Raw genomic sequence first — 25,808 nt, forward strand, 5'->3', positions numbered from 1 at the left:
TCACCGGTAGGCAGGTCAGGGTGACTGTAACAGAATCCGTGATTCTCATTAGATAAAGTTAAAAGGAACATGTATCTTAAGTGCTGGAATTATTTATCTGCAAACTATGTTAATCGTCCTACACTGAAAGTTAATGCCTACACTGAAAGTAGCTTTTCAGGAGTGGTTATAACTCATTAGCCTCTAGGCTTGGAGACCAAGGGACGTCTACGGCACATAAATATGTAAAAAGGTGACACCACAGAAAAAGAGCACAGGTATTTTTTTCTCAGAACACTGGCCTTAATTTTACCGATTTCTGAAAGCAATGTCATGATTTCGAACAGAAAAGAACATTTATGGAGTATAAATTTCACTTTTACGCGATGTTAACAAAAGCTTTCGCAAGAGTTTGTTTACTCGTTTCTCAAAATGTGTCCATCTGTGCCGCTGTATATTATATAATTGACCTACTCATTACATAAAAATAAGCTTTATTAAAAGGCACTGAAAATGATTTCTCCCGCTTCTGTGTGGTGGAAACGGTAGAATGTTAACGTGGAGGATGATCTGGGCCAGCACTTGTCCACAGTCATCGTGCCCATAGGCAGCAGGGCTTGTGTTAGGAGGCAGGTGCTGACCCAGCAGGACTGGGTTGGGTCCTCGGGTCCTGCATGTCTCGCCGTCTCCCGGGGCGTGTTGATGCGCCGGTCCAGGGGCCACACTTGGAACAAGCGGTCTAGACCACGGTGTCTGATTCCTTTTGTTTAGGCCCTCACTGCACTGGGTCCTACTGACTTTCCCTGGAACCATCACCTTTTCAATTTGCAACACACAGTTAGATAAGGTCACTGTCACGAGATCCACGGCATTAACTGGCTTTCATCCCAGATCCTAGTCCCTTACACAACTTTGTCTTGAAGTGATTGTTTAATTGGGAGAGGGGGGCATTGCTTAATTTGACGCGTCCTAGGCAACGTGGAAGGGTTTCCTTTGCACTGTCATGATCTTGACAGCTGCCCTCACAAAGTGATCCATCTAAGGTTAACATTAGTCCTGCAGGTGGTTTGGAACGCTCTGGTGTTTGTTTTATTTTAGCATAAGGATGGCTCTGTGCTAATGGAGAAATATGTTGTGCACAGTTTACGCTCATCTCGTGAAATCCGGACACAGTGATCACAGTGAATCACCGACATCAGAGGCTTGTTTTTCGTAACAGCCAGAATGATAGCAATCACAGTATGAGCCACAACTTACTGAACACTTGCTGTGTGTTATTCGCTGTGTAATTACGTCAAATCCTAGCTTTGCTCTGATACTTAGCTTGGGGGAGGTGAATCGGTTTATTCTTTATATCATTTATAGCAAGTTAAAAGGTGGAATCAAAGATTCAAGCACCCACTCATGTTCCTTTTTTTTCTCTGTGTCGCGCTACAGCTGAGCTCTCAAACCTCCCCTCGGCCTGTCCAAAGGCTGTGGCTTCCTGCCCCCTCGGCCTGTCCAAAGGGTGTCGCTTCCTGTCCCCTCGGCCTGTCCAAAGGCTGTGGCTTCCTGTCCCCTCGGCCTGTCCAAAGGGTGTCGCTTCCTGTCCCCTCGGCCTGTCCAAAGGCTGTCGCTTCCTGGAGGTGAATGTGCCAGTGTGTTTTCTGTCTTGTCTCTTTTCCTTCGGGGAGGTCTCTGTCCAGGAAGTTAGCTGTTGATTTCTGCTGAATTGTGAGTTCATCTTGGCCCCAGTAGCCCCCATGTACCTCTCTTGTTCTGAAGACTCCCCATGTCGCCAGGGTCCACAGAGAATCAGAAAACTGTCTGCATCTCTCCTTTGGCGGGACGAGACTGCTTCTTTAGTGAGAGCTTCAGGGGAGGAAGGTGCCTGAATGCACGTGGACGGTCATGGGCTTCCTGAGGCTGGCACACCTCCGCACGGCCACAGCAGGGCTATCGGGGATGTGGTGCAGGACAGGACGTCCCTTCCTCTGCTCTGTTCTGTCGGGCTCTCCTCTCCCCCCGCCCGGGGAGGTGCTTCGCTCCCTGTCCGTTTCCCTCACTCCAGGGTTAATGGCATAACCTTAGTGTTGTGAGTTCTCCAGGATTCACCACTTGATATTCCAATGCAAAATTTGGAATTAAAAAAAGATACTTTGTCAAGCACCAGTCTCTTGGAAGAAATGCTTTGCTTTCAAGATCTGTATTTCTGCTGTGAACTGAGAGTTCTACTTTGCTCCTCAACGCCGTGAAGGCACCTCTGATCTTTCTTTTGTGCTTGTCCGTTCCTGGGGCAGTAAGCTTCAGGCAGAGGCTGATTTTAGTGGTGAGGATCTGCAGAAAATAAACAAGTACCAAGAAGAAAACGTGCACGAGAGACTGTTTCCAGAAAATTAAAGTAGGGTCCGTTCATATGGACTGAAATAAGAGTGCAAATCTGAATGAGATGCTTTTGGACATTGATCATCCAGAAAGTAATTAAGCAACTGACAGATATTTTCATGTACACTGACTACTGTAGAGATTGAATCAAGAAATTGTGCTTAGTGGGAATACTTAGATTTTTATAGCTTTATCTGAAGCCAAAAAGATAAGGGATTTATCTGGGACAAAATGTCACCAGAGTTTTATAGAAGCCCTGAGTGTGTCTCTTGAAACACTTTCAAAGTGTTGATTCGGCAAATCAAAATTTTGTTTTCTGTTTATTGTTCTTTTCCAGTCTCTTTGATTAAGATTTTCTTACGTAGATGTCACCTCCCAAATCTCCTATGAAATCTCTTTTTACTCCCCTGTCTTTTTGAATTGGTGCTGAAGGGAAGTTTCAGTTTTTAAATACTAAAGTGTTTTCTAGATGTTCTTATAATCCCCAAACTGGTAAATTGATATAATTTACATTAATAACATAAATATTGGCAATCAGTGGGGGTTTTTTTTCGCCCAAAGACTTTTTTTAACCAAAGTTGTGAGTGATAGAAAACAGAGATCTTGCTGAAATGGAAAGGAGAATTACATACGTGGTTGAACTCACGCTGACAAGCCTGCAGACTGTTTACCATGGGGCCGGAGCGGGCAGGAGGCGCAGTGTCGTTTCACTGAGTCATCCTGGAGCAAACCGGTATCGTGTGACTTGTAACACCCCTCGACTATCTTGGCGAGCGACTGCACACAGATGTCTGATGGAGCAAACAGACCAGGGCAACGCCAGCCTGTCGTGAAGTCTCCACTTTTAACCTGCTTCAGATTTATGGCTTCTGACTCCAAAAACAGGAACACAAATCTTATTTCTCCCATCGCTTATGTAAGGTGATACCAAGTGCGCCGTGTTGTCGGCAGGCCTTGGGCGGTGCTGCGCTTTGAGTGTTTCTCGTGATTACCGTTGCATTAGGGGACGCATGGAAAATCACTTCGCTGTCCCCACTCCCCGTCATCTCCTAGGGGTGCTTCCTCCTGAGGCGTGTGAGGAAACAGAACCACCGCTGAAACTTGCAGGCTTAGGAATACAACACCTCCACGTGAGGTTTGTAGTTCTTTATCCACCAGGGGATGTACACTGCTCATCTAGGGAGTCACGTTTCTGGCGTTGTACAATGATTTGTCTGAAGAATAAAACCCACTCAGATCTTCTACCAAAATGTGTACAATTAAACAAAGAATTAAATGTGCGCTTCTCCATTTCTCCGTCTTAGCGCTGTCCGTGTTCTAGAGGGAGAAGTTCGTGGTGGTTTAGGAAGCTCAGAGGACCTCCGGGGTAGTGTCTCAAGTTTTCAGTGATGTTATAGAAAACAGCTGAGCAGTGTCACTGCAGGTCTTCATGGGAAACACAGTTACTGTTCAGTCCACCTCAGCTGTGAATTTAGCTTCTAAGTTACGGTTCTTCTTGTGTTCATTTTAAAAAATTTTATACAATTATTGGAAGTTTCTCTCCACTTACAGTGATTCTACAACATTGGCTCCGTTCCCTGTGTTGCCGGTCCCTCCTTGAGCCTCTCCGCCACTCAGTCCTTTGTGCGTCGTCCTCGCGCACCCACATACTGCCTCTGCACCACCCCCCACTGGGAACCACTAGTCTGTTCTCTGTATCTGTGAGTCTGCTTTTTTGTCATATTGACTAGTTTGTTGTATTTTTTAGATTCCGTATGTAAGTGATACCACGTCATCTTTGTCTTTCTCTGCCTGACTTATTTCACTTAGCGTAATGCCCTTCAGGTCCATCCATGTTGCTGCAGATGGCAGATTTCATTCTTTTTTTTAATAACTGAATAGTATTCCATTGTATACATACACCGCCTCTTCTTTATCCAGTCATCTGTCGATGGACATTTAGGCTGTTTCCATGTCTTGGCTGTTGTAAATAGTGCTGCTATGCACATTGGGGTGTGTCTGTCTTTTCGAATTAGAGTATTCTCTGGATGGATGCCCCAGGGATGGGATTGCTGGGTCCTGTGATGTTCACTTTAAATGGCATAGATTTGGAAGATAACGAATTTAGTGGGAGAGCACACAGCGTGAGTGAGGTAAGGCCTCTGTGGGCAAATTAGGTTCACAAGTTTGAAAAAAGAAACTTATTCCATGACCTGTTACTTTAGAAAATTGGTCCCCAGCTCACAGAAAGGAGCAGGGGTTTGGGGCAGGGATCTGGGGAGTAAGGCTAGGTGGGAGGATGTCTTGCTTTGGAAGTCAGGTTGTTACGTGGGCAGCTTGCAGCCTCAGAGAAGAGACGCAGCCGGTGATGGTGGAGACTGACTTCCTGTTGGAGCTGCCGTCTTCATGTCAATACCACACGCTTTCGTGAGTAACACACCTGTTCTGTTCTCCGGGAGCAAGGCTTTCCTTCCAGCCCCGTGTCACTTGGGTTCCGCAGACCACCAGTAACTTGCTGGTTGCAGGAGGAACCGTTCCCCCCACCTGAGGAATTCTGAACCCCGGGGTGTCCCTCCGTCTCTCCCTGGAGGCGGCTCTTCTGCCCCCTCCCACCCTCTCCCGTTTCGTGGGAGCTGCCGTCACGAAGACCCTCCGTGATGGCCTTCCCAGTCTCCAGGGGGACTCAACGGCGCTGGGATTGCAAGAGCCTGCGATGCGCGGGGCCATGGCGCTTCCGCTGGGACCCCTTGGCCACACGCCTTCTAGGATGCAGGGTTCAGGGTCAGAAAGACCCCACGCTCCTTCTAGAACAGAGAGGGAAGAACCCAGGTTTCAGTATCACGGTCGTTCATCGCCATCTTGGCTTTTCTTTGAGTGGGTAGAACTACTCAAAATATTCTTAAGACCCATCCAGGACAGAGATACGAAGCTCGGAGGTCACTGGTTTTACTCAGTCCTGTTTTCTGCCTCTGGTCCTTCTGCTGTGTCTGTGCCTTCCCCTCAGACGAAGGGATTAGAAAATCCAGTTTTCCCAGAAGCAGAGAGATTCATTGGCACCAGAGATTTCTGTCCTAAATTCCTCCAACACATACGTCATGTGCATACATTTCTGAAAATCACTGAAGTCCGTGAACGATATGAGCAAGTCGTACCCACATAATTATGCTTGGATTCTGTCTCTGGAAGCAAAGTGTGCGTTGCCTGTTTTCTTCCCGTTTCATTTGCTAATGCTGATTCTGTGAACATTTTATATAACATTCGGAGTAGCCACAGAAGGAAGCAGATACCACGTTGGATCGCGGCTCACCGTAGATAAATAAGCACATTATAAAATGCGTATTATTAAAGTACGAATGCAGAAGAGCATGATCGTTTCCAGCTTTTACATTTGACCTTGGGCTTTGCAGAGCTTTTGCCATTGCCGTTGAGAAGTTCAGGCATCCGAGACGGAACGCAGGCACGATGGCATAATCCCAGGCAGCTCGGGAAACCTAAATATTACTAGGCGTGTTTCTGGATAAGGCACGTTTCACTACATTTCATGTTCCAAGGTATTCTGGTCTGTTCCTCTTAAATGTTTACTCCTAACTTCTTGTACTTCCTTCCTGCTTCCTAGAACCTGACTTTCGTACAGCGGATAGCCGAATAGGACCGTGCAAGGTTATCGGAAAGCAGCAGCTACCGCTAGAGTGAGCGCAGCACGAGCTTCAGTCAGAATGACCTCGAGAGCAGCTGACCCGTTGCCCAGAGATGTCTGGGTTATGTATTTAGTTTATATTTATATTTAGTTTTTATTTGTATTTTGTTTTCATCTATCTTAGTTTTTATTCCTATTCCTCTATTATGTTAGTCACTGTTTATTTTGATTTATTTTCAAGTATACAGAGAATGTCTAATTATAGAAGAAACTGAGAGTGAACATTTACCCAGATTCAGGTCCTGTTAAAAGTTTGCCACATTTACTTTGCTCTGCTCTAGCTGCTAATCTGTCAACTGTCTATTAGTCTGTCTGTCATCTGTCTGCTTGTATCACCTGTCTGTCTAATGTCCTCTCTCCTATCTTTTCATGTGCACACACACATAAGACACACACACACACACACACACCTGGATATAAAATACGTGCTTCATTTTCTGAACTGTCTGGAACTACGTGGCAAGCATCACATCCACGTAGCACTGAAGAGTTGCGTGCGTATTTCCGAAGGGTAGCGACTGCGCGAACCCAGGACAAGTGTGAATTCAGGGCGTTGAACTGGTGCGGTCCTGCTGTGTCTGATTCACAGCCACATTCACACTTTGCCCACTGTCTCTCTAATTCCCTGTGTCGCCGTGTTTCCTGTTCCAGGCTCCAGTCCACAGTCGTGAGCTGCATCCCATTGTCATGTGATTTGATTTCCTTCTCTCCGGAGCAGCCCCTCAGTCTCTTGTCTTATGACCTTGATATTTCTGAAGATTGCAGGGCCAGTTCTTCTGTCGAATATGTTTCAACATGAGTTTGTCTGGTGATGCCTCACGATTGGATTCGGTTCATTCATTCTGGGCAAGACCGCCATGTTAAGTGGGTTCCCTCCAGGGCGATGTGTCGGGAGACGCACATGATGACCCTTCGTCTCACTCGTGCAGTTACACTCCATCAGTTGTTAAGGTGACGTCTCCCCAGTCTTCTCCCACGAAGTTACTAATTCTGCCTTGGCAGTTGGTAAGAAATTTGTGGTATTGATAGGAACTCGGTGAGTTATTTTGAGATGGAATGTGTATCATCTTGTTCATCAGTGTCACTTCGACGTCTCGTTGCCACGGATGCCGATGTGGTGACTGCACAGTGGTGACAGTTCTAAGTCCATTTCTTCAACATTTATTAGTGGCTAAAGAAGGGATCTCCATTCTCCTCTGTGGTTTTATTCACCATCAATATGGACTCATGGATAACACAAATACTGCTTTTTTAAAAGTGAATCCTTTCAAACTGGCATCTGGGCACTTTTGAGATGTCCACAGCATTTCTTAAGCACTTGCTGACATAAATTATCACCGTTTCTTAAATGTCAAGATGGAGATAAAAATAAATCTAAAATGACAGTCTCCACCTATTAATTTATTAAGAGAACGCATTAGCTTTCGTGATGATAAATACTTTTTTCTCCAACTAATGTTTCCAATTTTTGGTGGTACCCACAAGTGATACAGATAAATTCATAGACTGTGTGGGGTCTAAGGATCTAGTTCAAGGTTTTACCCAAAGAGCTTCCAACAGAAGAGATGTCCACAGTCTTCTCTGAATACAGAAATCACACCTGCAAATCAAACTGTGCTTAAATATTTGAATTTACTGAGCCATAATCTCTGGTCTAGATGTTGACAAAACAGTCATTTTCATGACAACGTAAGAGTCTTTCAAGGTCATAATCCAACCTTTGGTTGTTCATTGAGTGACTGTCTGGTTCACTTTTAACCAAGTTCTTCTTGAGCCCTGATACCTCAGCTTCTTTGGAATCGTTCCAGGAGTCCGGTACATATGCGTTGTAAGAGTGCTGCTTCGACTAGTTTTATGAATTAGCATTTCCTTGCTTATTATGGGCTAGAATCCTCCATGACATTCTCGACCTGTTCTTTGTTTCCATTTGAAGAGCTGTAACACACAGGGCATCTGCTTCCTCTTTGTGCTTCCTGCTTCCTTCTTCTTCAAATGTTCAAAGAGAACACAGGCTCTGTTGGGTCTTGTCGCTCTTGGCTAAACATTTCCAATTCCCGTCTTCATTTTCAAAAACCTGATTTCCCTGTTGACTTGCTCCGCTCCGCACAGGCCGTCCAGTCTGTATGACAGGGCGGACCAGTGCTGGTTAATTACCATGACTACCTGCACTGGTAGGTTCAGGCTCTCGCGAAAAGAGTGCTGCCGTTGATTATTAGTGTCTGCCAGGATCGTGATTATTAATGTCTGCCAGGATCGTGGGGGAGACTGCGCTGTGTGTTTGCCATTGTCTGTTGTGAACTGAGGCAGTGGTTTGGGTAATATTTAGATGCCGTCTAACCTGGGTAGCATGCCTGACACTGTATGAAATTAAATTATGCTTTGAATGTGCTGCTCTTTAAAGTCATTTAGATTTTATCACACTGTTAGCGTAGAACAGATTTGTAGTCAGCTAAAATGTCAGGGCTTTTGTCTCCCTGTAACTTGCTTTCTGGATGGTGGCCTGTTAGATAATCTCCAGAAGGCTTAGAAAATGTCTTGACTGGATAAATTGAAAGTAAATATAATGAGGTGAAAGTAAAGAAATGCAGAGCAGCCTTCTATTTTGTTGTAAGAAATTATCATGCAGAACTGCAGAAGAGGTGAGCATTAAGTCACTTGTAGGAAAATTATTTTGTGTGTCACAGCACAAGAAAAGTATCTTAAGGTTTTCAAGGGAAAAGCTGTATTTACATGTTTAGTCTTTATCTTACGTTTACCTAGCTGAAAAGAGGAAACAGTTACACTTTGCTAACGTTTTTTGTGACGTTTCACCATCATAGAATACATACATATTTATTTTTCATTTTGTGTGCTTCTCCATCTTTTACTGTGAATAAAGACAATTTTTAGGGAAGAAATAGTAAACCATGACTGTAAATATTTAACCTAAAGGAAAAGGTCATTCAGGGCTTATTCTTTGATTAAATAAATACTGGCTTCGGGTTTAACAGATGTTAGAAAGGCTTTAAAACTTTTTCAGAGACAATCAGCTATACCATAGCCCTGTAGTCTAACATGATAACTTTTGAAAAGTGGCTACCAACTATGAAACAGAGATAGATGTGGCAAAAAGCAAAATAGCTTTGGTGTTGACTTATCAAAACGTTTCTCATTTCAACACATTCAGAGTCATTCATATTCCATAAAGCACTCACTCAAGAGAAGTCCATGGTAATGGTGCCAGGAATACCGTCTTCCTGAGGGTGAATGTTTGTGTTGGGACATGTGTACTTTTGACAGTCACTGTTTGATTGTTAATAGAAAATGTTCTTCATGATTTTAAAAATCATAAAAATTCCAAAGCTCTTTGTAGGAGAGTCTCTGTAGGATAGTTTATTCAGGTTGTGTTCATTGTCTTTTTGGAATTTTTTAAGTAGAGTTGATTTAAAGTGTTGTGTTAGTTTCAGGTGTACCGCAAAGTGATTCAGTTATATGTATATATGTGTGTGTTCTTTTTCAGATTCTTTTCCATTATAGGTTATTATTACAAGATACTGAATATAGTTCCCTGTGCTCTGCATAGGTCTTTGTTGTTTACCTATTTTGTATGTAGTAGTTTGTATCTGTTAATCCCGAGCTCCTAATTTATCCCTCTCCCTGCCCCCTACTTTCCCCTTTGGTAACCATAAGTTTGTTTCTTTGTGTGGAGAAAAGGGAACCCTCCTACACTGTTGGTTTCAATGTAAATTGGTGCAGCCACCATGGAGAACAGTATGGAAGTCCCTTAAAAACAGACTTACCATGTGATCCAGCAATGCCACTCCTGGGTATGTATCCGGAGGAAACTCTGATTTGGAAAAAGAGTGGAATAATGCCACTTGCAGCAACATGGATGGACCTGGAGGTTATTGTACGAAGTGAAGTCAGTCAGCCAGAGAAATAACATATGATACCACTCATACGTGGAATCTAAAAAAAAAAAAAAAATGATACAAATGTGTTCATTCCCTTTGCTGAACCAGCAGAAATGTGAGTTCTACGCAAAAAGAAGGAATAATTGTCCTCTTTCAATGGCCCCTCTCAACACAGAGGAGAACCTGGTGACGACTAACTCTTCCTCACAGATCCCTGCATTCTGGCAGAGGTGAACAGACCGTGGTGGACAACAGTGACAGTGACAGCAATCATAGTAGCTTATGTTTGCGTAGAGTCTTCCATTCGTGTGACAGGCAGAGGGACCATAGAGCGTGCCCGTATCGCTTTGGGGCAGCTGTGGTGCGGTCAGACGGCTGGGGTTGAGGAAACAGGCTGGGGGCCTGGGGGACCTTGTGCTTCTGCTTCACACCTGAGGAGGTGGTTGCCACCTCCCTTTTCCATCAGAAGACTCCAGAAGGAGCCTGAGACTTAGCTGTTCTCTCGCACCGAAGCTGCTGGCTCTCCACGAGCTGTTGACGAGCTGCAGTGGGTTCTCCTCAGTCCTTGAAGCAGCGTGGTGTTGACTTAAGTAAGGGCAGTGCAGCAGCCAGGCAAAACAGAGGGGAAGTGTCCCAGCATATACTCATAACTGGTTCAGCTGGGAAGGTAGACCTAACTATATTTTGGAAGGAGCTGGAAGATAAGGAACTCACGCTGCCCAGTGAAGTTGGAGAAATGCGCTCAGTGAATGCTAATTGAGTATTAAAACAAAGTAGTTTGCAGTGAGACAGTTTTATGAGGTGTGTGTGCCTTATGTAAATTCCCATTTCCTCAACATGGGGCTGAAGAAACACTTAATGAGGCTTTTTATATTATGCAGATCTGGCATTATTATCAGAGACAGTGCACTGGATAGTGAAATAGGGACAGCCATTCATTAGGAACAGTATGCGTGTATGTGTATGTGTGTGTGTGTATTTCACACAACATCTTTGCACTGCTGGTAGTTGAATTATAGATCAAGCACTGTGTTCTCTTCCTTGTAACTTAGGAAAACTCTTAAGTGATTGATAAGTCTGTCTCACCTTCAGAGCTAGCTAATGAAGTCTTACTAAATAGGGCAAATTAGTCCTACAGATTTTTCATTTTCCTCAGAGGCAACCAACCAAAGATGTTCTCAGTATTTGGAGGAAGGAGTGATTGCCCCTTAGCCTGTATTCCCATGGTACACTGAATCCATCTCCATTAAAACACATAGCATGCTTTCCCATAATCATTTCTGTCTTCCTTATTAAACTAAGAGCTCTTTGGTGACTGGGAACATAAAAATAGTATTTGTGGTGGACTAAACCCTCTGAGTGTCAGAAGCTCCACGCATATCATTTTAGTCTCACAAAAATGCTACACGCATTTCCATTTAGCTAATGAGACAGCAGACTCAAAAAGAGCAGGTTACCTGCTCAAGCTCCTGCCGCCAATCAGTGGTCTGTTTTGGACTTGAAACCAGTTCTGCCAGAAATCACCTTTGGAGGCATTTCAACAACACGGGTATTCATATCAGTATTCTCAGGAACTGGCCTGTGCTTAATCTTTAATTCAGGTAATTCCAACCAATATTTCGTAAATACCTAGTTCTTTCCTCACATATCAAGAGATAGGACCCAGCACTTTCTATTTACTTACTTATAATTGATCTAGTCAGTCTGAAGTATCACTTTCAGACATGGTGTGTGGTGAATGCATTAGTGATCTGTAGCTGTGTAACAAGTTATCCCAAAATGTAATGGATAAAATTTTATTGCCCACCCTTTCTGTGCATCAGGGATTTGGTGGCTTGACTGGGTCCTCTGGCTTAGGATTTCTCATGAGGTTCTGATCACCTGGGGCCTGAGACCTCTGAGGCTTACACTCAGTTTCTTCCAAGCTCACCCTCGTGGTTATTGGAAGGATGTCTGGACTCAGCTCTTCATATGCTATTGGACAGAAGTTCCTGACATACAGGGCCTCTATAGGGCAGCTCACAAATTGCTTCATTGAAACAGTTTGCTGTACACCTGAAGTGAACACCACTTTGTAAATAAAATGTACTTCAGTTTAAAAAAATAACGAATGAAAAGAACCAGAAACAGAGGGCCATCAAAATAGTAGTCACAGTCATTTGTGACTTAATTTTAGCAGTGTTATCCTGACACGTGACAGTGTTCCATTGCTCAGAAGTACAGGACTCCTTCCCACCCACATTTACCAGGAGGAATTACGCAACGCATTGCACAAGGGAAGGAAGCAGGGCTCACTGGGGGTCACCTCAGAACGCAGCCTACCACAATGAATACAAAAGGGAGGGTTTGGAACATTCTGTCTCAAACAGGACACTGACAGTTCACCCAGTAGAAAAGAATTGTGTGAATATTTCCGATTGTAATTTCAACTGATACCCAGTTGGCAACATTAAAAGTTATCTTTTAAGGAGAATCATATCAATACCTTTAAATAATTTGCAAGCATATTCCTTGCAAGACCTTTCTTTTTTAGATACCATAAAAGTAAGTATACACACTTAGTCTTTAGAGCCCTGAGCACTATGCAAATTAAGTAAGCACTCTGATTGTATTATTGCCTGTCATGGCTGAGATGTCAGGCCAGTGAAATAGATAGCTCTACCCCTTGACTTCCGGGCTCTGAAGATTTTTAAAGATGTGAGAAAAAGGGTGTGTGTGTGATGTGTATAGAATATAACATGAAAAAATAAACTGCCTCGTTCTAGTTTTATTTTTTAACAGTGATACTCAATTCAAACCTTAGCTTCAACTACGTGAAGAAGTCACTTTTCATAAGTGGGACAAAGCAGATTAGGCTAGAAAGTTTTAAAATATGTTCCCCTGAGGTTTTCAATAAGATCAGCCTAGAAACCGCACACTAATGATGACAGAATCAAGGCTTATAAAACCTGTTTTAGGAGATTCTGATTTTTTAGTCGTGTTACAAAGACTAGAGCCTCATTATCTTTTATCGTTTGTACTTTTGAAACGCTAATGTATGCATTACTTTTCTATACATTATTAAATTTCATTTTAACTGGGAAGTATTAATATTTTAACCCAGGAGTTTAAATGCTATTAATACTAACTTGTCTTTCTACTTTCTAAAGGGAAAGCTTTCCAAGTTCAATTTGAATCTTCTTAACTTTTATTTCTGCACTATTGGGAAAGGATACTCTAATGGCATGGATTATCGTAAAAGTAAGATAATGAAAAACTGATTTATGTCTCACTTGAATGCATTTGGGGATTTACTTGAATATACATCCTTAATGTGTGAAGAATTCATGACGAAACACAAATGTGAAATAGAGCAGTGTAGACTGGACTCAGGTGAAGCAAACTTTTTCAGCCTTCTGATCTACCCTTCTAAGCAAATCTTTCCCTATTTTTCCTTCTTTTTTTTTTTGTTTCTTTTTTTTATTGAAGTATAGTTGCTGTACAATATTATATACATTACAGGTGTACAATGTAGTGATTCAGTTTTAAAGGTTATATCCCATTTATAGTTATTATACAATATTGACTGGATTCCCTATGATGTGCACTATATCCTTCTAGCTTATTTTGTACCTGATAGTTTGTACCTCTTAACTCCCCTCCTCCCTATGTTGCCCCTACCCCTTCCCTCTCCCCACGGGTCACCACTAGTTTGTTCTCTATAGATCTGTGAGTCTGCTTCTATTTTGTTACACTTACCATGTTGCTGTATTTTTTGGATTCCACATATAGGTAATACCATACAGCATTTATCTTTCTCTGTCTGGCTTACTTCCCTTAGCCTAATGCCCTCCAAGTCCATCCATGGTGCAGAAAATGGCAAAATTTTATTCTTTTTTATGGCTGAATAGTATTCCATTGTATATATGCACACATCTTCTTTATCTGTTCATCTGCTGATGGACACTTAGGTTTTTTCCACGTCTTGGCAACTGTACGTAATGCTGCTGTGAACACTGGGATGCATGCATCTTTTTGAATTACTGTTTTTGTTTTGGATATGGATACCCAGGAGTGGAATTGCTGGGTCATGTGGTAGTTCTATTTTTAATTTTTTGAGAAGTGTTCATACTGGTTTTCATAGTGTTTGCACCAATTTGCATTCCCACCAACAGTGTACGAGGGTTCTCGTTTTTCCACATCCTCACCAACGCTTACATTTGTAGACCTTTTGATGATGGCCATTCTGACAAGTGTGAGGCGATATCTCATTGTGGTTTTGATTTGCATTTCCCTGATGATTAACGGTGAACAAGCATGTTAATTAGGCTTTCCCAGTTTTAAAGCCAGAAAGTCACTCCATTTATGTCAAGCAATGAGGAAACATGAAAATAAGGAACCTGTAGCGTCTCCATCGAGAGGCCACCATGCTGAAGAGGTAGGTATTCAGCTGGCATCGCCCAGAGCAGCCTCACTGAAGAACAGGGATCCAAATACAGCCAGAATCGTGGATAAGAGAGTTAAGGGCAGTTCTGACCATCCATTTCTTTGTTGCTTTCCAGCCTTAGAAGTTGCTAGTTTTCCCTACCTTTTCTTTCTCTTATCTCTGTTACATTTTCTTGTCTCCAACACAGTGGCTCTCTCCTTTTGCCCAAGATTTGTAAACTACAGGTCAGGAACTGAGGTGTAAGAAACCACCTGGTGTGTTTGCCCCGCAGGGGCTGTGGGTGGTGAGGGCTCCTCCAAATAGGCTGTGAAGTGTACCAGCCCCAAGACCTTGAGCCAGGTAGTTCTTTATGTGAACTGTTCCAGTTTTAGCTGACTGGCTTTCAGGCAAGTTATGGTTCCATGGCCAAACCGTGGTTTGCAATTGCCACGATAACGCTGAGAAAAAAGAAATCTAAATCCCAGCCAACAGCAGCAAACGTATGAAAGCCCATAGGCAACCTGGGGCGCTCTGCTTCCGGCTGGGGTTGGTGTCCAGTTAGGTGCCACGTGTCACCCCATTCTTTTTTATCAGTGACTCCTTGGGACATGACCTCCCAAAGGCCAGGTCACAGGAATGTGAGCAGTGCGTAACGCTTCCTGGTGCTTCAGATCCGAGCTGGACCACTGTCGTACCACTCCCTTCCCGTTGGCCAAGCCCAGTCCTCTGTCCAGGCCCAGCAGCCCCAGGGCGGATGCTGGAGCTCACACTCCCATGGAAGGGGGTACAGTTTTAGGGGCGGGAGAGCTGGAAAAACAGAGAGCAGTGACTCCGTCTTCCACTCGTGATGGCTTAGCCTCGCTCTCCACGAGCCCCTGGAAGAAGGTCCCGGATACAGGCTTTACTCTCCCCACCTGTAGTGAGAGCGTATATGAAAAACAAAACCATCGCTAACAGCAACTTTGAGGTAAGCCAGACTACATTAGCGAAAAATCAGAACGTTGTTCTCGGGTTTATGGAGAGGGAGTTTTTGTTACAAATAACGTAAGAGTAATTATATAATACTCGCGTCTGCCCACGTATACCCAGTGTATTTACTGAGAAGGTTTGGTAACAAAGAATTTAACGTTGTCTGGACTGTTTAAAGACCAAGAGTTTATTTTGTCCACATCATCACAAACCGAGTGGGGAACTGTTCGGTTGAGTAATAAGCAGAATACTTGAAGTATTTAAACATCCTATCCCCAGGGTCCCCAAAAGAGGGGACTAATTAATAGTTTTGACTAAGTTTTCATGAAATCAAGCAAATCCAAGCAATAACTTGGACACAGTACACACTTTGACACGCAGGTGAACTCGTGACCTCTGCGATCATCCATGATTAAGAACTCCTGAAAACCCTCCTGCACGCCGGATGACTGGATAAGCCTGAAAGAGGCTTCGGTGATTTAAAGTAGAAACGCTCTTGTTATTCTTTTAAATACCCCTGAGAAAGACCAGATAGTAGAAAGCGGGTTTCATCTCAATTTGTGTCCATTCCGCTTCTGAGCGTTTAATCTCTAGCAGCAGTTCGTGCATTACAGGATTTAGGGTCTGCATGCGGAGATGGTGTGGAGGAGACCGAGGACAATTTACCTGTCCTCTGCTAAGCCACTTCTGGCGTATTACAGCCTGGGCCCCAGACCATTAGTTAAGAACTTTAAAAGGATTACATTCCAGGATCCCCCCTATTCGTACCAGTTTGAATGCTCCAGGGATGGGAGACGTTGATGGATGTCTTCCAACTTTAGCTGCCTCTGCTTTGAAGTGATTACAGAACTGTCATTCAGCTGCACATACTATATTTACTTCTTTTTTTATGGGGGGGTTGGGTTTTTTCCTCAATCCAGCCACTGTACGTAGACCTAGGCTAAATCATACCACATATCACATCGTATGCCAAACTTCTCATACTATTTTTTTCTTTCTCAAAATAGAGGTTGCTCACATACTGATTTGGATTGTCCCAACTTAGGTTTCTGTTGTTATTTGGGAAGAAGAGCCTGAACTCAGGTAACACCAGCTTCTACTGGGTTGAAATAATCCCGGGCTTGATGTGGGGATGACTCACCCGCGTCAGCTGTTGCTTTGAGAAGCCTTATCAGACCAGCTGCGTACTTAGCAGACTGGGGAAGGATGCCGTCGTGTGCCAGGCTTTATGTCATGTCGCTTCCTTTAAGATAATAGGTTGTCATCTGAATCAGAATAGAGTTTAAATTCTGTGATATATGTATTACTCATACATAGAATGTTACAAGGTCATTCCAGATCTTTCTGTTCTGGTCAAATTAAGTAAGGGAATGAGCTGTCCCTGGACATCAGTAGAGCGGGAGACAAAATTGTGTTTTACTTTCCAGTGTGTGTGTGTTACTCAGGAACAAATGTTGAGACGAAGATTTGAATGTGAGCAATTTATCTGGGATGTGATCTTAACAAACGTCAGTGAGAGAAAAGGGAAGTGAGACGAGGGTAGAAGCTCAGAAAAGGGTTTTCTCCAGCCAGTTATTCCTCTGGACAGCTGGACCTGAATTCCATTGCGGGTCTCTAGGAGGCAGCGCAGGACACAAACCTAGGAGTTCTCACTCCCAGGAGAAGAGGGAGCTGGAGCTGTTCGGCATCAGCCCCCGTCAGCCATCGGTTGGGGCCACTGTGGGAGGCCTTCATCCCCTGGCACTTCCGGCATGCTGTGTGCTTGGCCAGAGCAGGCTCGGGCGGCCGGACAAGGCCTTGAGCCAAGGAGACACAGATGCCAGCACTGGAAGATGGGTAGACAGACCAGAGCACTGTTCATGAGAATCACAGGGACTAAGAAAATATGGGCAGGGTATCTGAATCGGTGTCTGTATCTGAGTGTCTGTCTTTATCCACATCTCTCTCTGTAATTGTATCTGTGTCTGTACATGCATATAGTCACATTCTTATTATGACTTAGTTAAAAAAAAAAAAAACGAATAAAATCTAGAATGCCCAGATTTTACAGAACACTTTTATACACAAGGCTAGATATCAGCAATACAGATTGATCCCCTCAAACTAATCATTTGTAAACTGAGTCGTATGTAAATTGGAGAAAATAAAAAAAGCATTGTGTGAAGCAACACCCAGATCAAAGGGAAAATCCTAACAGAACTGTGAGCTACCTTGCAAGTAATAAAAAGGGAAATTCGGTACGCCAAAGCCTACAACAGACCTATTTATATTTACCTAAGCTTTCGTTACTAAAATGAGAAAGACTGATTATAAATGAGCTACGTGTTCAGTGTAATAAACTAGAAAAAAAATCATTAGAAAAGCAAAATAGTTCCGCAAGAAAGGAGAAAAATCAACAGCTCTTCCTAAATCCATGAGCGAGAGGAGGACACAGAGCAGACTGCCCCCAGGATCGATGGATTACCAGAGACTCAATGTGCACAAGTCTGAGAGTTAAACATTCCGGGAATAAGGGGCCAGGGTTTAGTGAGTTTACCCAGACCAGCTCAACTAGTTCCTTGCAGTAAATATTGGAGAGAAGTCCCCTCTGGATTCCAGTAGGAGGAAGGGGAGAGGAACTCAGATACATCAGGAATGAGCTGTGTGTAACTGACACATGTAGGCTCCTTCATCCCACAGCAGGGGACACATTCCTCTCAAGTTCACAGGGAACATCGACCACGGCAAGACCCTATTCTAGGCCAAATAACACAGCTTTGCGAATTTAAAAGAATAGCAGTCATGCAATATCTGCTGTCAGGCCACAGCAGAATTGAAGTAGAAATCACTAACAGAAAGAGAACTGGAGAAAAACATACGGAGATTAAACAATACTTTTTTTTTTTTAATTTTATTGAGTTATAGTCAGTTTACAATGTTGTGTCAATTTCCAGTGTAGAGCACAATGTTTCAGTTATACATGAACATACATATATTCATTGTCACATTCTTTTTCACTGTGAGCTACCACAAGATCTAGTATATATTCCCCTGTGCTATACAGTATAATCTTGTTTATCTATTCTACAGATGCCTGTCAGAATCTACAAATTTCGAACTCCCAGTCTGTCCCTTCCCACCCCTCTCCACACTGGCAGCCACAAGTTTGTATCTATGTCTATGAGTCTGTTTCTGTTTTTTTTTATTTATGTTCATTTTTCTTTTTTTCTTTTCTTTTTTTTGGATTGCACATATGAGCAATCTCGTATTTTTCTTTCTCTTTCTGACTAACTTCACTTCTAATGACATTCTCCAGGGACATCCATGTTGCTGCAAATGGCATTATGTTGTCATTTTTATGGCTGAATAGTATTCCATTATATAAATATACTACCTCTTCTGTATCCAGTCACCTGTTGATGGACATTTAGGCTGTTTCGATGTCTTGCCATTGTAAATAGCGCTGCTATGAACATTGGGGTGCAGGTGTCTTTTTGAAGTAGGGTTCCTTCTGGATATAAGCCCAGGAGTGGGATTCCTGAGTCATATGGTAAGTCTATTCCGAGTGTTTTGAGGAATCTCCATACTGTTTTCCACAGTGGCTGCACCAAACTGCATTCCCACCAGCAGTGTAGGAGGGTTCCCTTTTCTCCACAGCCTCTCCAACATTTGTCATTTGTGGACTTTTGAATGATGGCCATTCTGACTGGTGTGAGGTGATACCTCACTGTAGTTTCGATTTGCATTTCTCTGATAATTGGTGATACTGAGCATTTTTTCATGTGCCTATTTGATCATTCATATGTCTTCATTGGAGAATTGCTTGTTTAGATATTCTGCCCATTTTTTGATTGGGTTATTTGTTTTTTTCTTATTAAGTCATATGAGTGGCTTATATATTCTGGAAATCAAGCCTTTGTCAGTTTCATCTTTTGCAAAAATTGTCTCCCATTCCATAGGTTGTCATTTTGTTTTGCTTATGGTTTCCTTTGCTGTGCAGAAGCTTGTAAGTTTAATTAGGTCCCATTTGTTTATTCTTGCTTTTATTTCTATTGCTTTGGTAGACTGCCCTAGGAGAACATTGCTGAGGTGTATGCAAGATAATGTTTTGCCTATATTTTCTTCTAGGAGGTTTATTGTACCTTGTCGTGAATGTTTAAGTCTTTGATCCATTTTGAGTTTAACAATACTCTTGTAAATGACATGTAGATCAAAGAAGAAATCTCAAGAAAAATTTTAAAATGTTTTAACTAAATGAAAATGAAAACACAACTTACCAAAATTTGTGGCATGCCATGAAAGCAGTGCTTAGAGGGAAAAGGACAGCATTGAATGAATATTTTAGGAAAGAAGAAAGCTCTAAAATCAATAATCCAAGTTTTTACCTTAGGAAACTGGAAAATGAGGAACAAACTAGATCCAAAGTAAGCCGAAGAAAAGAAACAGAATCAGAGCAGAAATCAATGAAATTGGAAGTAAGAAATCAGTAGAGCAAATCAGTGAAACCAAAAGCTAGTTTAAAAAAAAAAATGAATAAAAGCAATTTTATTTGCTTTTTTCAAAAATTTTATTTTATTTGCTCTAGCCAGGCTAACTAAGAAAAGCAGAGAGGGTACAAATTAATAATACCAGAAATGAAAGAGGATCATCACTGTGGAAGGAGCAGACCCTGTGGAAATTAAAAGGAGAAGAAAGGAATTCTGTGAACAGCTCTAGGCCCACAAATATGATAACCTAGGTGAAACGGACCAATTCCTTAGAAGATAATGATCTCCCAAAACTAAGACGAGAAGGAAGAGATGATCTGCACCGACCTCTTTTATGTAAATTGAATCAATAGTGAATAACCTTCCAAAAAAGAAATGGGTTCACTACTGAATTCTACCAAACATTAAAGAAGGAACGGTAACACTGTCTCCAAGCTCGTTCTGAAGGTAGAAACAGGGACTAACTACTTCCTCAGTCATTCTGTGAGGTCCAGACAGATATTACAAGAAACCGTTAATAAGTGTCTCTCGCGAACATAGATGCAAAATCCTCAAGAAAGTATGAGCAAATCAAATCTACAAGAGTATAATGAGAATTATACACCATGACCAAGTGGGATTTACCCCGGAATTGAATCCAAAGCTGGATCAACATTCAAAAACCAGTCGGTGTAATCCATGACATCAACAGGCTAAGAATGAAAAAATCACAGGGTCTGTCAGTGGATGCACAAAACGCGTTTAACAAAATCCAGCACATGTTCATGATAAAAACTCTCAGTAAACTAGGTATAGAGAGGAGTTTCCTCAACTTGATAAAAAATAAATTGAAAAAGCAAAATTAAAGAGTAAAGATAAAACTAGAAATTACTAAAGTAGTATAAATAGTAGCAATCTTAAATGTCATAAATGTATCCAAACACTATTTCTTTGAACTTAAATTTTTTTTTTCAGAAAGTTGGATGAGGGAAAATTAGACAAAGCAAAAACTGGATGAGATGAGGAGTGAGACTAGCAGTGTAATTTCAGATACCAAAGAGATGAGAAGATTTACGAGAGCATGCTTTGTGCACCTCTGTTGCAATACATATGAGAATTTTAAAGCAAATGATTGATTTCCTGAAAAACTACCCAAACTTCTTCTCAAAGAGGCAGAAAACTGAATCTACAGATAATCAAGCAAGATGCTGAAAAGGTAATTTAAAGAGATGCAAGTTTAAACAAGTATACATCAGGCCCAGATGGTGTCACAGCTGAGGTCTATTTGAGATTTAGGGTACAAATCATTTCTATGTAATGTAAACTTTCCTAGGCTATAGAAAAAAAAAAACTGGGAAACAATCCAGTTTCATGATATCAGCATAATTTTAATGCTGTAACTTGCTAAGGTACAAAAAAATTGAAAAAGTGTAGAATAATGTATATGATTATTGTACATGACTGGGTTCAACAATCATAAATAGATTATTAGTCAACAGAATCTAAGATATTCAAGAAGATAGCCGATATTTTAAGCCTGGGATGCAATGATGGTTAAAGACCTTTTGTTCTAGCAAACAAAAGGAGAAAACCATATGTGTGCATTCATGGTGGCTGATGAAGGATGGCTTTTTATAAATTTAGCAGCTACTCCTAAAAAAAAAGTCTGAGGCAGGACCGGAGGACAACAACCTAACCATGAAGCAGACTAGTTACTCCCTCTTATCCTAATAAAGAGAGAAGCAATGCACTATTTCTATTAAAATCAAGATAAAAACCAGGGATGCAGGCCCTCACCACTCTTAATCAACTTTGCCTTGAAGGTTCTCGCTGAAGCACAAATGCCAGGAAAAGTAATCATTATATATACATGTTTCAAGTTACAGAGTTCAGTACGCAGTTGCTAATACTATGTATCTAAGAAATTAAAAAATTAGAAGTGTTTAAGAATGTGTAAGATAAACTGCTGAGACAAATGATACAAGTAGTCATATAGAATAAAATTTTCTCCCTATTCTGGCCATACCCCATAGAAAATAAGAAAAAATACATTGTATTCATAATAGCAGCCAAAATGATAGGATGACTAAGAAAAAATTATTGCAATATTTATACTACATACAAACGTATCTTTCTTTTCTTGGTCATCTCTACATGTATTTGTATAATACACATTGTATAATATGTAATGTATTTTTCTAATATATTTCTATGCCAATCTACTTCAATATACTATGCGTTATATATTATATAAAATCAGGAGTTTTGAGTGCATGTTGAAGAGAACATAGTCTGCTTCCCCCAGCTTAGTTCACCAGGATGCAAACATTTGCATGTAAAACACTCCTGGGAAGTTAATGTCTGAGCGTCGTGGAGAGAACTGTGGCAGCTGGCTGGCCGCACAGGGCAAGGAGGGCGACTGCCCGTGACCTCCTAGAAGGCGTCATGAAGGTGTTCTCCCTCTTTCTGCTTCTGTTCACTGCTGTCTTGCATTTGTAGCCACGGCATTGGCACCTGGCAGGCGAAGTCTCATTTCCCTTTTCCAGGTGGTAGAATTAAGCAGAAAGTTGTACCCAGAATCAGTGGTGGAATCTGCCCTTGAAACTCAAAAGGCATTACTCCACAGGGTTGTCTTTTCTCTGTCCTGATGAAGACTTGCACTGGTCTTTTGAGGGGCTTTTTTTTTTGGTGAGTCCTATTTTAAAAATAATAATTTATGTTTTATTTAAATTCATTTTTGTCTATGTCATTATCTTTTAAGGAAAGAGGTAGTGCATCTGCTAATCATTTGGCATTGGACATGAGGTAGTGTTTTGGTGAAGCTTGACAACAAATGTTTCCCTCTGGAATTGCATACTCTGTCCCTTCCATTCTGAATTCCAGGGCTTTTCTCAGTTCTTAGCATTACAACATATCTCAAGGAGGTGAATATTATTATTCCCTTTTTTTCTGAAAGTTACTTCAACATGAATCTTATTGATTACATTCTTTTAGTGCACAAAGGGTTTTCTTGAAATATCATTGTGGACTTTGTGTGTTCACGTAGCCCGATGCTTCCAGACCACTACTGTCCATATAAAAGGAATGTGCACACAAACAGTTAAAGTTCTGACCAATTGTTCTAATAACTTTAACTGGAACTAATATGAAATGAATAGATAAAAAATTTTTTAAACCACTATTTTTAAAAATAGCCAAACAATAGTTCCCTCTGCCTGAAATACTCCCTAGACATGACGTAACGCCGGGAAGCCCAGGTGGGTATACTGCCCTTTCTGTGGCTGCAGAGGACGTCCCAACACTTGATGGTGTCACAAGGTTCCATGTGCGTTTTGTGACTTTTGTCACTATGCTTTGAAAGATCAGCATGGTTTGAAAAGAAAAAGAATACAAACATAAATTAAGACTCTCCAATAACACAGAATTTTTAAATGCCTTTGTTTCATATAAAAACCACGATGTGCAAATGATTTCAGATACATAATCTTTATTTTTTTCCCTTAGAATCACATGTATAATGCTGTTTCTTACCAAAAAATTTAAAAATGACCACCCTTAGACTATACGTTTAAGCTTTGCACACAGATGGGCTGAGAGATCTTTATTTGATTAATTACTGTTTCGTGTTGCTATCAAGGACAGAAACCACATGATCTGTGTAGCAGACATGTTCTTAGAGTCTAAGAATGCTTGGGGGACACAGCCAGTTTCTGCCGACGTCTACCAGAGGTTCACGTCAACGTGCTCAATAGTGTCAGGGTACTTCAGAATGCTGTGTTGTCTTGGAGCTCAGATGCATTAACAAGTTTTATGTTCTCAGTATGAGAAGGAAAATATATTCACAGGCAAGCAGACCTCAAAGCCATGCCTGCCAAAATCAGGATTTGAAAGGCCCTTGAGGAAGACGTCTCACTCTACCAGTATGTCCAAACTTCGCCTTTGACTGTTCCTGTTTCACTTACTTGATGGATGATAGTTATTGTTTCAGCAAGGGTTTCAAGACAAGATGAAGTTTACTAAAGTCATCAAGGACAGCTCATCAGAACACCGAAGCGCTTCCATCCACGGGACACTGCGACGGTGATCTGGATCTTTGGGTGTGGCACACACCCCTTGATGGAGGTTAAGTAAGATGTGTTGGATTGAGGAGGATTGCTTAAGAATGGAACCACTGACATAGCAGGCTTCGTTCCAAGGCAGGGCTTCCAGTCCATCACAGACGACAGCCCTTTGGGTCCGTCACCTGGCGGGAGTGGTTTCCACATCCGGCCGTTACCGTGCTGTCTGACGCTTCCACCTAACGGGAAGGCTCTACAGACGTCGTCCTAATGCAGGCGCTCCTGAGGGTTGAGGGGTGACACAAATGTGGTTCTGTGTAGTGGAATTGGCTAAGATGCTATTGTAAGAAATTGAGCGAAATTTGGCAGGAGCCTAGAGCCAGTGGTCAGGATTCTCCTTTCATAAGAGCTTGGGGAGAGCGGTGTTGTTTTCTGGGCTTTTCTAAGGCTACCCATGCACTTGGCACACGAGTCGGTCTTTGTGTTTTGTTGGGTATCATTGCTTCAAAAATAAAGCAGGTACAGTTAACCAGTAAAGCAGTCTCAGGGCAAGAGTACCTAGAATTTATTCCTACTCAAGGCAAGTTGTTCTGCATGTAACAACCATGTCCAAAGAAGTTTACTGTCCTTGGTTTTACCATAAAAAAGGAAACACATTGAGTTCTTCAGTCAGAGCAGGTATCAAGATTTTTTATTGCTACTTTTCGTGCTGAACAGTGGATACAGAATAAGCGACGGGGAGGGGGAGGGTCTAGCTCCATGGCAGGCGCATGCTTAGCACCCATGAGGCCCTGGGTTCAATTCCCCCGTCCCTCCATTAAAATAAGTAAATAAACCTAATGACCTCCCCCCTCAAAAAAAAAGTCAAAATAACTTACTGGAATATTCAGATAACACTTGAATACATGCCACTGATGGAGAAAGGGCTTGTTTTCCCAAGAACCAATATTATCCCTTCCTCCATTTTTTTTTTTAATTGAGGTAGAGTCAGTTTACAATGTTGGTCGATTTCTGGTGTACAACACAATGCTTCAGTCGTATGAGAGCATACGTATATTCATTTTCATATTCTTTTTCACTGTAAACTGTTGCAAGATACTGAATATAGTTCCCTGTGCTATACTGTATGAACTTGTTTATCTATTTATATATATATGAGTCAGTATCTACAGATCTCGAACTCCCAGTTTATCCCTTCCCATCCCCTTCCCCCCTGGTAACCATAAGTTTGTTTTCTATGTCTGTGAATCTGTTTCTGTTTTATAAATAAGTTCATTTGTCTCTTTTTTTTTTTTTTTAGATTCCATATGTAAGTGATATCATATGGTATTTGTCTTTCTCTTTCTGGCTTACTTCACTTAGTGTGATGATCTGCAGGGCCATCCGTGTTGCTGCAAATGGCATTATTTTATCATTTTTAATGGCCGAGTAGTATTCCATTGTATAAATATACCACAACTTCTTTATCCAGTCATCTGTCCACGGATATTTAGGTTGTTTCCATGTCTTGGCTATTGTAAATACTGCTGCTGTGAACATTGGGCTGCAGGTGTCTTTCTGAATTAAGGTTCCCTCTGGATATAAGCCCAGGAGTAGGATTGTTGGATCATAGTGTAAGTCTGTTTTGAGTCTTTTGTCCCTCCCTCCACTTTTATCCAGTGTTGATCCAAACTATCTTCTGGAAAATTTAATTTTTAAAGAACATGCACTATCTCTCAGCTACTTTATGAACAATAAAATAATGGGAAGAGGGAAGTCAATCTTTGTCATTCAAAATCAGCCTTCATTCGTTTTCTCTGAAGCCAACTGTTAGGACTCAATGCATCTCAACTACTCTCTTAACTGCTCATGTAGAAATAACGAAAATTGGAAGTTCTAATACTTTCTACATTGAAATCAAGCGTGTCTCTTGATCTTGAGTGGTACCTCAGGAACATCCCATGTCTCCCTCCAAATTAGTGTGATTTTTGTTCTTGGCCTCCATCTCTCCCTCTGGGGCTCCTGGGCCACAGTGAGAAT

General features: G+C 41.8%; 1 long non-coding RNA gene across 10 annotated transcripts in view; it reads left to right on the forward strand.

Moving 5' to 3' along the window:
* LOC105075977 (uncharacterized) overlaps nt 1-25,808 on the forward strand; it is a 482,457-nt gene that overhangs the window by 395,214 nt on the left and 61,435 nt on the right. The window lies entirely within an intron of this gene.

This window comes from Camelus bactrianus, chromosome X, assembly GCF_048773025.1.
Source record: "Camelus bactrianus isolate YW-2024 breed Bactrian camel chromosome X, ASM4877302v1, whole genome shotgun sequence".
NCBI classification, from domain to species: domain Eukaryota; kingdom Metazoa; phylum Chordata; class Mammalia; order Artiodactyla; family Camelidae; genus Camelus; species Camelus bactrianus.